The 17597-nt window shown below is 38.0% G+C and overlaps 1 protein-coding gene and 1 non-coding gene across 2 annotated transcripts in view; one reads left to right on the top strand and one right to left on the bottom strand.

Annotated features, from left to right (window-relative positions):
- Nucleotides 1–17597, top strand: part of SEMA3D (semaphorin 3D) — a 209660-nt gene that overhangs the window by 99279 nt on the left and 92784 nt on the right. The gene's annotated exons all lie outside the window — the stretch shown is intronic.
- LOC132431430 (U6 spliceosomal RNA) lies at nt 16535–16641 on the bottom strand. Its single transcript, XR_009520736.1, has one exon. It is a non-coding gene; the product is annotated as a U6 spliceosomal RNA (small nuclear RNA).

Below are 17597 nucleotides of genomic sequence, written 5' to 3'. Positions count from 1 at the left end.
TCATCTGTCGATGGACACTTAGGTTGCTTCCATGTCCTGGCTATTGTAAATAGAGCTGCAATGAACATTTTGGTACATGACTCTTTTTGAATTATGATTTTCTCAGGGTATATGCCCAGTATTGGGATTGCTGGGTTGTATGGTAATTTGTTCAGTTTCTTAAGGAACCTCCATACTGTTCTCCATAGTAGCTGTACCAATTTACATTCCCACCAACAGTGCAAGAGGGTTCCCTTTTCTCCACACCCTCTCCAGCATTTATGGTTTGTAGATTTTTTGATGATGGCTATTCTGACTGGTGTGAGATGATATCTCATTGTAGTTTTGATTTGCATTTCTCTAATGATTAATGATGTTGAGCATTCTTTCATGTGTTTGTTGGCAATCTGTATATCTTCTTTGGAGAAAAGTCTATTTAGATCTTCTGCCTATTTTTGGATTGGGTTGTTTTTTTTTTTTTTTGATATTGAGCTGCATGAGCTGCTTGTAAATTTTGGAGATAAATCCTTTGTCAGTTGCTTCATTTGCAAATATTTTCTCCCCATTCTGAGGGTTGTCTTTTCGTCTTGTTTATGGTTTCCTTTGCTGTGCAAAAGCTTTGAAGTTTCATTAGGTCCCATTTGTTTATTTTTGTTTTTATTTCCATTTCTCTAGGAGGTGGGTCAAAAAGGATCTTGCTGTGATTTATGTCATAGAATGTTCTGCCTATGTCTTCCTCTAAGAGTTTGATAGTGTCTGGCCGTACATTTAGGTCCTTAATCCATTTTGAATTCATTTTTGTGTATGGTGTTAGGGAGTGTTCTAATTTCAATCTTTTACATGTAGCTATCCAGTTTTCCCAGCACCACTTATTGACGAGGCTGTCTTTTCTCCACTGAATATTCTTGCCTCCTTCATCAAAGATAAGGTGACCATATGTGCGTGGGTTTATCTCTGGGCTTTCTATCCTGTTCCATTGATCTATATTTCTGTTTTTGTGCCAGTACCATACTGTCTTGATTACTGTAGCTTTGTAGTATAGTCTGAAGTCAGGAAGCCTGATTCCTCCAGCTCCGTTTTTTGTTCTCAAGATTGTTTTGGCTATTTGGGGTCTTCTGTGTTTCCACACAAATTGTGAAATTTTTTGTTCTACTTCTGTGAAAAATGCCATTGGTAGTTTGACAGGGATTGCATTGAATCTGTAGATTGCTTTGGGTAGTAGAGTCATTTTCCCAATATTGATTCTTCCAATCCAAGAACATGGTATACCTCTCCATCTATTTGTATCATCTTTAATTTCTTTCATCAGTGTCTTATAATTTTCTGCATACAGGTGTTTTGTCTCCTTCATTAGGTTTATTCCTAGATATTTTATTCTTTTTGTTACAATTGTAAATGGGAGTGTTTTCTTAATTACACTTGCAGTTTTTTCATCATTAGTGTATAGGAATGCCAGAGATTTCTGTGCATTAATTTTGTATCCTGCTACTTTACCAAATTCATTGACTAGCTCTAGTAGTAGCATCTTTTCTGGTAGCATCTTTAGGATTCTCTATGTAGAGTATCATGTCATCTGCAAACAGTGACAGGTTTACTTCTTTTCCGATTTGCATTCCTTTTTATTTCTGTTTCTTCTCTGATTGGTGTGGCTAAAATTTCCAAAGCAATGTTGAATAATAGTGGTGAGAGTGGGCAACGTTGCCTTGTTCCTGACCTTAGTGGAAAGGGTTTCAGTTTTTCACCATTGAGAACGATGTTGGCTGTGGGTTTGTCATATATGGTCTTTATCATGTTGAGGAAAGTTCCTTCTATGCTTACTCTCTGGAGGGTTTTTATCATAAATGGGTGTTGAATTTTGTCAAAAGCTTTCTCTGCATCAATTGAGATGATTGTATATGGTTTTTCTCCTTCAATTTGTTAATATGGTGTATCACATTGATCGATTTGCATATACTGAAGAATCCTTGCATTCCTGGGATAAACCCCACTTGATCATGGTGTATGATCCTTTAAGGTGCTGTTGGATTCTGTTTGCTAGTATTTTGTTGAGGATTTTTGAATCTATGTTCAGCAGTGACATTGGCCTGTAGTTTTCTTTCTTTGTGACATCTTTGTCTGGTTTTGGTATCAGGGTGATGGTGGCCTCGTAGAATGAGTTTGGGAGTGTTCCTCCCTCTGCTATATTTTGGAAGAGCTTGAGAAGGGTAGGTGTTATCTCTTCTTTAAATGTTTGATAGAATTCGCCTGTGAAGCCATCTGGTCCTGGGCTTTTGTTTGTTGCAAGATTTTTAATCACAGTTTCAATTTCAGTGCTTGTGATTGGTCTGTTCATATTTTCTATTTCTTCCTGATTCAGTCTTGGTAGGTTGTGCATTTCTAACAATTTGTTCATTTCTTCCAGGTTGTCCATTTTATTGGCATAGAGTTGCTTGTAGTAATCTCTCATGATCCTTTGTATTTCTGCAGTGTCAGTTGTTAATTCTTTTTCATTTCTAATTCTATTGATTTGAGTCTTCTCCCTTTTTTTCTTGATGAGTCTGGCTAATGGTTTATCAGTTTTGTTTATCTTCTGAAAGAACCAGCTTTTAGATTTATTGATCTTTGCTATTGTTTCCTTTATTTCTTTTTCATTTATTTCTGATCTGATCTTTATGATTTCTTTCCTTCTGCTAACTTTGGGTTTTTTTGTTCTTCTTTCTCTAATTGCTTTAGGTGTAAGGTTAGGTTGTTTGAGATGTTTCTTGTTTCTTAAGGTAGGATTGCATTGGTATAAACGTCCCTCTTAAAACTGCTTTTGCTGCCTCCCATAGGTTGTGGGTTGTCGTGTTTTCATTGTCATTTGTTTCTAGGTATTTTTTGATTTCCTCTTTGATTTCTTCAGTGATCTCTTGGTTATTAAGTGGTATATTGTTTAGCCTCTCTGTGTTTGTATTTTTTACATATTTTATCCTGTAATCGATATCTACTCTCATAGCGTTGTGGTCAGAAAAGATACTTGATATGATTTCAATTTTCTTAAATTTACCAAGGCTTGATTTGTGACCCAAGATATGATCTATCCTGGAGAATGTTCCATGAGCCCTTGAGAAGAATGTGTATTCTGTTGTTTTTGGATGGAATGTCCTGTAAATATCAATTAAGTACATCTTCTTTAATGTATCATTTAAAGCTTATATTTCCTTATTTATTTTCATTTTGGAGGATCTGTCCATTGGTGAAAGTGGGGTGCTAAAGTCCCCTACTATGAATGTGTTACTGTCAATTTCCCCTTTTTATGGCTGTTACTATTTGCCTTATGTATTGAGATGCTCCTATGTTGGGTGCATAAATATTTACAATTGTTATATTTTCTCCTTGGATCGATCCCTTGATCATTATGTAGTGTCCTTCTTTGTCTCTTCTAATGTTCTTTATTTTAAAATCTATTTTGTCTGATATGAGAATTGCTACTCCAGCTTTCTTTTGATTTCCATTTGCATGGAATATCTTTTTCCATCCCCTCACTTTCAGTCTGTATGTATCCGTAGGTCTGAAGTGCGTCTTGTTTAGACAGCATATATACGGGTCTTGTTTTTGTATCCATTCAGACAGTCTATGTCTTTTGGTTGGAGCATTTAAACCATTTACATTTAAGGTAATTATCGATATGTATGTTCCTATTCCCATTTACTTAATTGTTTTGGGTTTGTTATTGTAGGTCTTTTCCTTCTCTTGTGTTTCTTGCCTAGAGAAGATCCTTTAGCATTTGTTGTAAAGCTGGTTTGGTGGTGCTGAACTCTCTCAGCTTTTGCTTGTCTGTAAAGGTTTTAATTTCTCTATCAAATCTGAATGAGATCCTTGCTGGGTAGAGTAATCTTGGTTGCAGGTTTTTCTCCTTCATCACTTTAAATATGTCCTGCCAGTCCCTTCTGGCTTGCAGAGTTTCTGCTGAAAGATCAGCTGTTTACCTTATGGGGATTCCCTTGTGTCTTATTTGTTGTTTTTCCCTTGCTGCTTTGAATATGTTTTCTTTGTATTTAATTTTTGACAGTTTGATTAATATGTGTCTTGGCATGTTTGTCCTTGGATGTATCCTGTATGGGACTCTCTGTTCTTCCTGGATTTGATTAACTATTTCCTTTCCCATATTAGGGAAGTTTTCAACTATAATCTCTTCACTATTTTCTCAGTCCCTTTCTTTTTCTCTTCTTCTTCTGGGACCCCTATAATTTGAATGTTGGTGCGTTTAATGTTGTCCCAGAGGTCTCTGAGACTGTCCTCAGTTCTTTTCATTCTTTTTTCTTTATTCTGCTCTGCAGGAGTTATTTCCACTATTTTATCTTCCAGGTCACTTATCCGTTCTTCTGCCTCAGTTATTCTGCTATTGTTTCCTTCTAGAGAATTTTTCATTTCATTTATTGTGTTGTTCATCATTGTTTGTTTGCTCTTTAGTTCTTCTAGGTCCTTGTTAAACGTTTCTTATATTTTCTGTATTCTATTTCCAAGATTTTGGATCATCTTTACTATCATTATTCTGAACTCTTTTTCAGGTAGACTGCCTATTTCCTCTTCATTTGTTAGGTCTGGTGGGTTTTCACCTTGCTCCTTCATCTGCTCTGTGTTTATCTGTCTTCTCATTTTGCTTAACTTACTGTGTTTGGGGTCTCCTTTTTGCAGGCTGCATGTTCGTAGTTCCCATTGTTTTTGGTATCTGTCCTCAGTGGCTAAGGTTGGTTCAGCGGGTTTTGTAGGCTTCCTGGTGGAGGGGACTAGTGCCTATGTTCTGGTGGATGAGGCTGGATCTTGTCTTTCTCGTGGGCGGGTCAGTGTCTGGTGGTGTGTTTTGTGGTGTCTGTGGCCTTATTATGATTTTAGGCAGCCTCTGTGCTAATGGGTGGGGTTGTGTTTCTGTCTTGCTAGTTGTTTGGCATAGGGTGTCCAGCACTGTAGCTTGCTGGTCGTTGAGTGAAGCTGGGTCTTGGCATTGAGATGGAGATCTCTGGGAGATTTTCACCTTTTGGTATTACGTGGAGCTGGGAAGTCTCTTGTGGACCAGTGTCCTGAAGTTGGCTCTCCCACCTCAGAGGCACAGCACTGACTCCTGGATGGAGCACCAAGAGCCTTTCAACCACACAACTCAGAATAAAAGGGAGAAAATGTAAAAAGAAAGAAAGAAAGAGGATAAAATAAAGTAAAATAAAGTTATTAAAATAAAAAATAATTATTAAGAAAAAAATTTTAAAAAGTAAAAAAACCAAAGAACGGACAGACAGAACCCTAGGACAAATGGTAAAAGCAAAGCTATACAGACAAAATCTCATACAGAAGCATACACATACACACTCACAGAAAGGAAAAGGGGAAAAAATAATAAATCTTGCTCTCAAAGTCCACCTCCTCAATTTGGGATGATTCGTTATCTATTCATGTATTCCACAGATGCAGAGTACGTCAAGTTGATTGTGGAGCTTTAATCCGCTGCTTCTGAGGCTGCTGGGAGAAATTTTCTTTTCTCTTCTTTGTTCGCACAGCTCCCTGCGTTCAGCTTTGTATTTGACCCTGCCTCTGCGTGTAGGTCGCCTGAGGGCGTCTGTTCTTTGCTCAAACGGGGTTAAAGGAGCTGCTGATTCGGGGGCTCTGGCTCACTCAGGCCGGGGGGAGGGAGGGGCATGGAGTGCGGGGCGAGCCTGTGGCGGCAGAGGCTGTTGTGACGTTGCACCAGCTTGAGGCGCGCTGTGCGTCTCCCGGGGAAGTTGTCCCTGGATCCTGGGACCCCGGCAGTGGCGGGCTGCACAGGCTCTCGGGAGGGGAGGTGTGGATAGTGACCTGTACTTGCTCACAGGCTTCTTGGTGGCAGCAGCAGCAGCCTTAGCGTCTCATGCCTGTCTCTGGGGTCTGCGCTGATAGCCGCAGCTCTCACCCGTCTCTGGAGCTCCTTTTAGTGGCGCTCTTAATCCCCTCTCCTCGCGCATCTGTAAACAAAGAGGCAAGAAAAAGTCTCTTACCTCTTCGGCAGGTCCAGACTTTTTCCTGGACTCCGTCCTGGCTAGCCGTGGCGCACTAACCACTTCAGGCTGTGTTCACGCCACCAACTCCAGTCCTCTCCCTGTGCTCCGACCGAAGCCCGAGCCTCAGCTCCCAGCCCCGCACACCCCGGCGGGTGAGCAGACAAGCCTGTCAGGCTGGTGAGTGCCGGTCGGCACCGATCCTCTGTGCGGGAATCTCTCCATTTTGCCCCCTGCACCCCTGTTGCTGTGCTTGCCTCCGCGGTGCCGAAGCTTCCCCCTCCGCCACCCGCAGTCTCTGCCCGCAAAGGGCCTTCCTAGTGTGTGGAAACCTTTTCTCCTTCACAGCTCCCTCCCACTGGCACAGGTCCCGTCCCTATTTTTTTGTCTCTGTTTATTCTTTTTTCTTTTGCCCTACCCAGGTACGTGGGGAGTTTCTTGCCTTTTGGGAGGTCTGAGGTCTTCTGCCAGCGTTCAGTAGGTGTTCTGTAGGAGTTGTTCCACGTGTAGATGTATTTCTGGTGTATCTGTGGGGAGGAAGGTGATCTCCGCTTGTTACTCTTCCGCCATCTTGAAGGTCCTCCCCATTTATGCTTAAGGGTATATTTTTTCCTTAGGAATTTTTTTTAAGTACTCATGCTTCTAGTATATAGCCTATAGATGGTATCAACTAATATCTAAATCATCAGTAAATATCTTAGTAGGGGATGAGTCTTTTTATGAAAGTGTCCAAAGAAAATCCTATTCAACTTTGCAGTTTTGCTTTAAAAGACGCTACATAGCTAACAAAGCATTTTTCTAAATATGTCTCAGTCTTAGAAGATAGCAAAAATCAATTCATACTTTTAAGGGAATTTGTTCTTGTGCTGTTCTCTGCCTTCAGGGATTGGAAGAAAAAGTCCATTTATCTGAACTGAGTGTATTAGATCATTGCTTAAAATAAATTCTGATAGCTAACTTCCTTCTGTGGCTATTTTAAGCAAATCTCTCTTTGGCCATATTCCATGCTTGAAATGTGCTAATATTTAATAAAATAAATGTTTGTGAAATATTGCTTTCCCATATTACGTTATTGAAATAAATGGTCATTTGAACACATTATAAAATTAGGGTCTGTACTAGAGATTTTCTGCCTAACTGATTTTTCTTTATCTTTGTAAAATGAACCATTCATAAAGGGATTATGCATGTAAAGGTAAGAATTTATGTTTATGTAGGTATCCACCTTTAAAATTGATATAAATCACACCAGTGCTAAAAGGTACTTACTCCACAGTAGCAAGTAAGTGTCAAGATGTAGTAGTTTAGCAGTGTTTAGACCTACGTGGTTTGCGTTGGCTCAGTGCCCCTCCGCAAAAATCCAGACTGCTCTGTGGAAGAAACCACACATGTTGGGACTCTGGGGCTGAAGGATGTCCGTTGTATTCTTTAGAGTTAAAGCAATCTACAACACATAATTGAGTTATGAGTGACTGGTTGGGAATTTTTTCCTCTGGGAAATTAAAAAAAAATTCTATAGAGGGTATTTGAAGTATCAAAATTTAGGATATATGTTTATTTGAAGTGCCTGTTGAAAAACAGCCATTGCCATTTCATATTTGTCACAAGCCTTTAGAGTGGAATCACCAGAAGTAATAGCAAAATCGTTTACAAAAGTATTTTCATAATAAATATTTAATAATATCCTTGTTATTATCTTTACTCTGTTCAGACTAGATTTTTGAGTCTTCTGCAATGAATGGGGCAGGTATATGATCAATAAACTTTGATGAGTAAATGGCTGTAGAGGGAGAAAGTCAAAATTAGACCTTTCAGGGCATTTCTTCCATCTAGAAAGTAAAAATTAAGTAGACTGAATTTTTTTTTTAACTCTCTGAGATTTTGATGAGAGGTAATATTCTGATCTTTTAAAAAAAAATTATTTCTACAGGGACTTAATAGACCTAAGGGCAAGTATAAGCATCACCAGGGATGTGATGCCTCAATTTTTAAGTAGGCTTTTTCTAGAGTTGTTCCCTAAGGCCTCTCTTTAGTTCAGGTACCCTGTGGATTCCTCTCTGGGACAGGTTTGGGACAGATAATGCACATTGATTCAACATGCCATTCCCGCAACACTAGATCAAAATGGAGTAATCAGATGCAGACATAAGTGATCCCATTCCAAGGACAAAGATGTGGAACTGTATTTAACCACTCCCAACAGTTTTGTTGTAGGTTGAGTTCCCCCAGAGGCCAACTATGATATGAAGATTAGCTTATAGGATATTTGTAAGGGAGTGTTCTTGGGATCAACACTTGTGAGGGCATCACTAAGGAAGTAGCGTTAGACAAGGGGAGAACCAAGCTGTGACGCAGTCCCAACAAAAGCCTCAGCCGATAGGCCATGCTGAGAAGGTGGCAAGCCCTTCAATATTTTTCTCTAGTATAAATGATAATGCCATTATTCATCTGGGTTTATCTTGTGAAAGAGAATCTCCTTTTTCTCCCCATCTCATCCATTCACCATGACCATCGTATTCTCTCTTAGAAAACAAAAATCTGATCATATTTCTTCCCTGTTTACACGCTTCTGGGAGTTCTTGATTTCCAAGGAACTTGAATAAACTTCAAGGCCCTTGCCACCCATTTCTGCTCTGTTTCCAGTATTGACTTCTAAGGCCCTTCCTACCCATTTCTTCTCTGTTTCCAGTCTCATTTTTATCCACTCTTCCTCGTTCCCTCACTAGTACTTTACTTTCTGCTTTCCTTTTTCTCTCTTTCTTTTACTCTAACTGCCATGTTACAAAATGAATAGCTTTCAAGTTTTGTGCTTTTGCTACAACTTTGTGAAATTGACATTCACTTTCTTGCTCATCTCACTCTTTGTTTTTGAAGGCACTTACCTAATACTGCTCTTTTACCTCAGGAGACATAACTCTTCTTTGTGTTTACTAGAGCATTTTATATATTTATACCAGTGTCAGGTGTCCTATCCGATAGGACTGTTATTATCCATTTGTGTAAATATATGACCCTCTTAATTGTATACTCCTTGAATAGGGGAACTATTTTTTCTACACTTCTGATTCTCCTTTAGTACATACTACAGTGTCTTACACATAAAGGATACTAAATAATGTTCATTTTGTTTTTTGAGTTGGTAATTTTGTTATCTTTTCTTCTCTTGAGTGTGAGACCAATATACTACTCTTTAATCAATTAGTGTGCTGTCAGCTTAAAAGACATCTTACTTGGGCTGGTAAAAAATAAGGAAATTTGTTATATTATAGAATAAGAATAATGTACAGAGTTTGAGTGGCTATGTAAATGGTAATATCATCTACTTAACAATGTTGTGAATAATCCAGTTCTTTCTGTCTCTTCTGTCTGCCATTGTTGGTGTTGGCATTATCCTTAGGTTGGTAGCAAAGTGGCTATAACAGTTTCATGAGTCACATTCAGACAAGGAAATGTAAAGGAATAAAAGACCATTACTCACTATGTCTCATCCTTAGGAGCAAGGAAACCTTTTTTTTTTTTTTTTTTCCTTGCGGTATGCGGGCGTCTCACTGTTGTGGCCTCTCCCGTTGCAGAGCACAGGCTCTGGACACTCAGGCTCAGCGGCCATGGCTCACGGGCCCAGCTGCTCCACGGCATGTGGGATCTTCCCGGACTGGGGCACGAACCCATGTCCCCTGCATCGGCAGGCGGACTCTCAACCACTGCGCCACCAGGGAAGCCCACCAAGGAAACCTTTTAAAGAACTCTCCCTCACATCTCATTGGCCAGGAACATGTCAATTCCAATTCTTAAGCTTACTTGAAAGAGTGATGGGGAAACTATGATTTGCTTATATGAATCAACTGCTTTAGGTGGAAGAAGTGTTAAGGAATCAATCACGTTGATCACTACACTTAAAGAGAGGGAGTAGAAAACAAGTTTTCTGAAAAAAAATAATTTGCTTAGGGGACTTTTTTTTCTAATTAATGTAGATTTCTTGAAGCAATCATAAAAGGTTTCTCAGACAATCAGAAAGAAGAGTGTATATTTTCTCTCCAGAGAAAATTATAAAGATTAGCTAGTTCTACAAGGAAATTTTCTGGAAGGATTTATTTTTCTTTCAGGAGATATCTTGGAAAGCATTCATTGCAAGTAAAAATCCTTGAAATAATTTTTCTCCACACTGCATTGTAAAGATTGAAAAATCTGCTAACATGTACAAATGCTTCTCTTGCTTATGTAAGAGTTCATTTGCCTCTATAAAACTTCTCTATGATTATTTAATCTAAGTTTTGTAAAATCTAATCTGCTGCAGATTTCTTCACATTTGCTGATACTCTGTCAGTTTTCTCCTTTCAGTATTGTTAACTGTTGTTGAGGGTGACATCGTCAGGAGGGAATACATTACAACTTAACTCAGAGAATTAAAGACTACATCATTATTCTGTAGTACTAGTTTTTAGCATTATCGAGTAAATATTTAATGTACAGAGAACATATTTTTAAAAAATCAAATAACTAAATATGACAAGTGTCATTGAAAGTATTTTCTAGCAGAATTATGTCTAGAATAATGCTGCTTTGATTGATTTGGTTTTGTCAGTCTCTGGGATTGAAATTTATTGTATGTGTTTGTAGAAGTAAAACTTGGAATAGTTTTTAGTAACTGAACTTTGAATAATTTTCTTTATTTTGTCCTACTTTAGTCAGGGTTTTTTGTTTGTTTATTATTTTCATAGAAAAATTTGAGTATCTACTCTTGGTGCTAAGAACGTCTAACAGAATATAACACTCAGGTCTTGTCATTGCTCATGCCCTACTTAGGAAGATAAGACATAACACAGTTAAAATAAGACAAGTCAGAAAAATTTTAAATGTCCAAAATAATGAGACAGATCACATACGAATTCAGGGAGGGGGATAAAAGATCACATGTTGTGCATGGGATTTGAATTAGTCCAAAATGGATGAGTAAATGTAAATTATTGTTAACACTTTAATTAAATAGTTTGTATTTGGACTGCAAGTTTTATTATTTCCTTGTCCAGCTAGGATGGGGGAAAACATGTTGGAGAAATAGAGTAGAAGAGTCATTTCTCCCCTCCATGTGTAAATTTCTCATAGTTTACGTTAAAGAAACTAGGTTTCCCTGCCCTTAACGTACCCCATCTCTAGAATCAGAGGAATTTTAGTAGTCCTTGAAAAATGCGGTCAACTGTAGACATTTATATCCATTTATCATTAATTTATAAGTGATGCATGAGAAACCTGTTCAGTGTAGACATCATAATAATGAAAGTGTTTGACACTTGTACAATATGGTTTAAGGACCTATGGTTTCTAAACAAATTATCCTAAACTACATGGCATCTGTCACTGACTACAAGTGAACTTTCTCCACCTCAGCTGGCCTTAAGTAGTTCTAGCAATAATTCATGTAAAATCCAGAGCCCTCTCTATGTAAACTTTAGGAGTAATATACACAAGCTGAAAGTCTCTCCCTCTCTCCTTCTCTCCCTTTTTTTCAATGGAGTCATGGTTGACAGTAAAAAAAAAAAATGTCCAATCCTCTCTGGTTATGCTACTTAGTTGGCTTCTTGAGTTAATGAATTGTTGGGATCCTTCCATCTGAAAATGTTACTCATTTTGGACGCAGTTCAAACCATGCTTAAGTGGAGTGAGTCTCTAAACCAGGATGGAAGCAAACAGTGAGTCTCTAAACCAGGATGGAAGCAAACCAGGATGGAAGCAAACAGGTCACAAAGGGAATGATTTATTAAGCTAAGTACTGCTTTTGTATCTATTAATGAAGCATTTGTTTCTTGGTTTTCTTTCTTCTGTCTTCTCTTGTTTTTCAAGTGGGTTATAGAGACAGATGAGTAGACCAGTGAGAAATAAACTTATTCTGAGACTACAGTTGTTATTTATTTTACCTACTAATCCAGCAGCAACCGTTACGTCAGCTCATGGGGTATAATAATAAACAACTTATTTTACCTCCCACAGTCCCTTTCAATCTGCTCTGTGGGACTGGGTCTTCTCCCTGGACCTGTTTGATGACTCCAGCAGACCCCATGGCTTTCAAGGTCACTCTTAGAGAGTACAGACAGTTGTTTTCCAGCAATTAAAAGGTCCAGTCTAATGTAACAGAGTGTCCAACCTCATTTAAAATTGAACCTTCGCTCGCTCTACCTGTCCCCATTTGGGCACGCCATGGGAGGGAGGGCAGGTTCCTGAGAAGGGAGTTGTTCAGAGGCTTCTTCTCTCCTGACCCTGACTGCGTTCCTCCTCTTCTCTAAGGTATTACAGTCAGTGTCTGACCCTATGGTGTCGTATCAGGAGAAGAGAAGAGGAGAGGGGTTCAGGAAAATGTCTTTTGCCATGTCAGAGGGACCTCACTTCTCAACTTTCTGGTCTTGTCAGACGTTTAAAGAAGGGTGACTTTTCTTTCACTGGCCCCTCTGTGAGTTTCTGGAATTTCCTCTTTCTGGACTTCTTTCCCTTGCAATTTTCTGGATAAGCGTGACTGCATTTCTTCTCTGACTGGTGTGTCCTCATTCTTTATCTGAGACAGGTTGCAGTTCCACCAGGTGTTAACTTCTGAAGTCTTTTCACTCAGCCTTCTTGAGCAGGACCTAAGGTGACCTCATGCCATCAAATTTTTGCATGACCATGTCTCCCATCTGTTCCATAGGAAGCTGTCTTGTGTATTTTCCTGGCACACTCTAGAAGTTCAGGTTGATATCAGTATAGCCACTGAGCCTGGCCTCTGTGTCCACTGAAACCTGTCAGTCTCTCTCACCCTTTAGACATTTGTCCACAATGTCCCACAAATGGCATGTTCAACAGTAAGTGCTTCTCGAGGTCCCATCAAAGCCCCTTCCCTGGCACCTGCTTCTCACCCTGGGGCTTGTAAGACACATGACACAACTGTCTCAGACAAAATATCCTTCTCAAGGGAAAGGAAAAAACTTCGTAAGTTCCAGTGTCCAACTATTGTATAGCTTGAACATAGGTGAAATCATCTAAATGATTCTTGGCCACCTACTTTGAAGATTTTTGCATCCTCAGCTAGCATCTCATTTTAAATTTTTTCTCAGCTAAAATTTCTTTTTTTAACGTCTTGCTTTACTATCTAAGCCATAAAATGAGCTCTCAAAAGAATTTTGCTTTACTTCCAAATATAACAGGCAAGCTCATTGTATATCATTCCTGATGTATACACGCTAGAATCATAGGCGTAACCAAATGGGGAATGTCAGTATCCTTATTAGTACTATTTGCATTTTGGATATTAATAGCCTTATTCAAAACATTTGCTGTTTTACATCTTGTTTCCCATGTTTTTCAATAGTATTATTTCTGTTGGGTTCTAGCAAAGCTAAGCCGTAACCGAGAATCTAATAAATGAGAGTGTAGGACATGCAGTGATCCATTTTTAAATAATCTAACAATTAGTCTTCAAATAGTTTACTTTCATTTTGAGACAATACTTATCTTTTTTATTTTTATTTAATTGAAAATATTTTCTCTTGAAACTGATATGTGTGAAAAGTAAAATGTTCAAAGAATTGTCATGTTAACTAAACAAAGGTGAAGATTATTAACCGGGCCCCAACAAAAACCTATTAGCTAAATTTACAGTGTTGAAGGCAAAAGCAGTATAATACTTAAAATTTTTATGTTTAATGTAATTGACGTTTGTTTTTAAGGTAAAAAGCACTAAATATGTTTCTGGCAGAAAACAAGGAAGTTTTCCCATGGGTTTTAAAATGAGAAAGCAACGTATCAAAGCAATATAAATGTATAACCTACCTAAAAGAGGACTCCATGTTTTTATGGAATAACTTGAGATAATTTCATTTCACCTTGCTAATAAAATTTAGGTCCTCACATTTAAGAACTTTAATTCTTTTGTTTATTAACCCAAAACCAGTCAGAACTATTTAAAAGGAAACATTGGTAAACTTAAAACACTTAAAAGCTAGAACTCAGACACTCTTAAGAAGATTGACTTTCTTTTTGAGCAGACTGTCACATTTATAAACATGGAATGACTCTATTAACGTTTTTTTTTCCTTCTTCCCAGCAATTGTAATGTAATTTCGTATTATTTTTCTCCTTATTTAACATGAAAATGAGGTACGTAATTATAAAAATTAGTTTACTTGAAATTCATCAAAATGTTCTCCTATTTTAATCATTGTTATTAGAAAAATCACTAATCAAAATGAGTTTATAATTTTAACTATAATAATTTTCAGGGGCATATTTAAACACCCTTTTTTTGTGTAGCATGAAAAGGACTTTGTTATTTCCCTTTCCTTAAGGAAGTCTAAAACGAGGGTTTTCATACACGGGGATCCTGTACTTGCTTGCTTTATATTGAGTATAAGCAGAAATGCTTTTATAAATCAGAATGACCTTCGGACTCTAGTTCATTAACTCACTTCACGGCTGCATAAGACGTTCTCATCTAACGCGTGACCCTGGAAGCCTATTATTTAGGCGAAAAGACTGAGAATAAATAAATTCTCATTTGAAATCAAGTCATGGTTGACAAAAGAAAATTGCCACTCTTTATTCTTAGTTAATACTTGAAATAAAGAAAATATAAACCCTTGGAAACCCTGTGGACTCCCCAATAAATTAAGTTTTGGTATAAGGCACCCTGCTTAGTTTCACGGTGATTAATCTGCTCCTATTGCCTGCGGAGCACATGCTGTCTAGTAATCACAGAGGTGAAACAATTGCCTCGTTCATGGATGGGCGGGCTCCCCCGCCCGGGTGCTGATGTGCAGGTCCCATCTGGTCACTGTAATGGACTGTCAGGATGTTGTCAGACTGCTCAGACTTCTGCTGGAACTCGACAAGGACTCTGTCTCTGTCTCCAGTTTTAAAGGAAACTTTGCAGATCACTTTTCAATAATTTCCAAGTACTTTTTATGTATGTGGGCTGTGCCAGGTGCTAAGGAGGGTAGGAAGAAAACATAAGGTCCCTTGTCACTTAGTTTTAATGAGTCATATACTTCTCAGCTTTAATGAGTCATATACTTCCTGTAAGAAGAGAAGGGAGACTGTGACTTGTATTCCTCACAAAATTTTGAAATTTATCCACAAGTGTAATTGCACCACAAGTTCAAAATCACCAACCCATTTGTGGATTTCTTAAATTTCGTTTTAGTTTGTATGATACAGTAGCATTTTTCTCATTTTCATGCAGTATATTTATTGAGCTCCTGCCATTCCAGGCAGAACAAACTCATTCTGGGGCTAATGCTAAGATGATATTTGGCAGTGCAACACTCGCTGCTAACAAGCGGTGCAGTAGAGACTCGAACCCACGTCTTCCAATTCCACTGCAGTTCATTGCTCTTTATGCCAGGAAAAGGTCCCAAACTAAATCTACTTGCAAAAAGAAAGGGGCAGATGGATGTGGTAGACGCGAGTGTACTGGAATTCGGAGCTGGTTGACGGAGGAAAGCTAAATAAATGTCAAAGAGGCTTTGGGCTGAGTCCTAAAACAGGAAAGGGAGAGACAGTTCTCACCCAGGACTTCATGAATGAAGCTATGTGGGCGATTAGACGCAAACCTTGAGAATGAAACTTCCCTTCCGTAACAGTCTCTACCCCAGCCGCCTTCAGTTTTACGTGCTTTACCGCTGGCTCTCCTGTCCTTTTTTCCCAGTACTTCGGTCTTTGAGCTCAGATCTCCTACCTCTCTCTGTCCTTGGAACTGAGACTCGAGTAGTCACTGCTCCCTTTGTTGTTCAAACCCTTGTATCATATGGCATCTAGAGCAGCATTTTCCCAACCTTTTTACAACCAGTCAAAAACTTGAATCCTGTTCGTTGACAGAGATGGCCACTTGCATTTTTAAGGCTGTGAGTTTTTGTCTTTACTTAGGTTTTATGAACAAGTTGTAACTTCCTCTTGTGTATTCCATTCAGTTGTCCTGGCATCTCTGAATTAGGCCAAAGGGCATTTGACTGACCTTGCACTTGCTAACTTGAGTCAATTAAATTGCTTTTCCAAAGATGAAACAAAGAGCAGATATAATTAGAATTTCCTTAGGATGTTGTTATAAGGCCTTATCATTATTTGAATGTTTCTGTAACTTGCCTAAGATTAAATAATTAAAAATAAAGTGCCTGCCATTTCACGTTATGAAATGATAACTGTTAATGAATTATATAACTTATAAATGAAACAGTAATTGTTAGAGACATTGCAGCATTTTACTGTGAGTTCCTCCTGCCTATTTGTCTTCAAAGTGAAGTAAATATGCTTTAAAAAACAAATCATTTTGGATTTTGGATAGAGATAAGCAAATAAAATCAATATAAGATAACTAGATCATAGGTTGTATTTTTAAATGCATACAGCTCCTGCTATCGTTTCATAAGGAAATTAATATTAAATCTCTTTTGAAAAATGTGCTTAAAATTTAACTTTATAGCATATAAGCCTATGTAAAGTGACAGTGAAGACAATGTTCATTTCATCAGAGTGATCTCTTTTCATACTAGTAATCTACATTCTATAACTCTGAAGGAAACAGATACGTACATATTTTTACTCATTCTTTTTTTAAAAATATGTAACCCTTCATGAATTTGCATGTCATCCTTGTGTAGGGGCCAGGCTAATCTTCTCTATGTCATTTCAATTTTAGTATACGTGCTGCCAAAGTGAGCACTACATATATATTATTAGAGGTTAGTATTTGATCCTTCCAAGTGTAACAGGCAAAAATTAATTTTTTGGAAATGATCAATTTCAATTATGAAATCCTATGAAAACAACATAAACATACTAACATGATTAAGTCAGTAAATTGCTGAATATGGAAACTGACTTATCAGACATACTTGTTTTAAAACTTTAACCCATAAATTATCATCTTCAAGTGGAGACATTTTGTAAACTTACTTCTCTTCTTTCCCATGTAGTTTTCTGTTACCAACTTGATCTCTAAGATTAGCACTCAAATTAAAACCAATTTGCAGCCCCTAATTATTTTGTAGTGGATCAATTAGTGGTTACACAGTAGATAACTATGTTGAGAGAAATTCTTGGGCTTATCAGGGTCCACAGAAAGGATCTGTTTGATTTCTGATGTCTGTCCTACATGTGGGTGGAGAGAGCAGCTTTGTACATATTTGATATCCTTGATGTCTGGGCTCCAAAGTCCTGAAGACTACTCCCACCAAAATGATAGCTTAAAAGCTGTATCTGGTACATCATACAATGTTAAGAACCAGCATTCTGTGGGAATATTTCAGGACAATTAAAATATGGCAGTTACGCAAGTAGCACCTCTGCTTCTGGTATGCCTCTCTTTGATAAGGGAAAGAAAAATGTCTGTGGGTAACTTTCTAAAGAAGTAATACAGCTGCATCAAGTTTTAGAAATAGTGGTATGTGTTTTGCTTGTCTTGCTTAATGGAACTTTTAATATGGCATGATGCTGTGTGTTCAAAGCACCAAAGTGCAAGAAAATGTGTATGTCATCTTACTTTTGACAAATTCAGCAAGCAAAGAGAGTAGTAATAATCACTACCTCAAAACTTTCCCATTACCTAATTAATGATCAAGAGGGCCTTTTATAGATATTGTGGACTTTGTATTTTTAAGTGTGGGGTGTGATTTCTGT

This window comes from Delphinus delphis, chromosome 9 (assembly GCF_949987515.2).
Source record: "Delphinus delphis chromosome 9, mDelDel1.2, whole genome shotgun sequence".
Classification (NCBI taxonomy): domain Eukaryota; kingdom Metazoa; phylum Chordata; class Mammalia; order Artiodactyla; family Delphinidae; genus Delphinus; species Delphinus delphis.
This window is presented reverse-complemented; position numbering and strand designations above follow the sequence as displayed.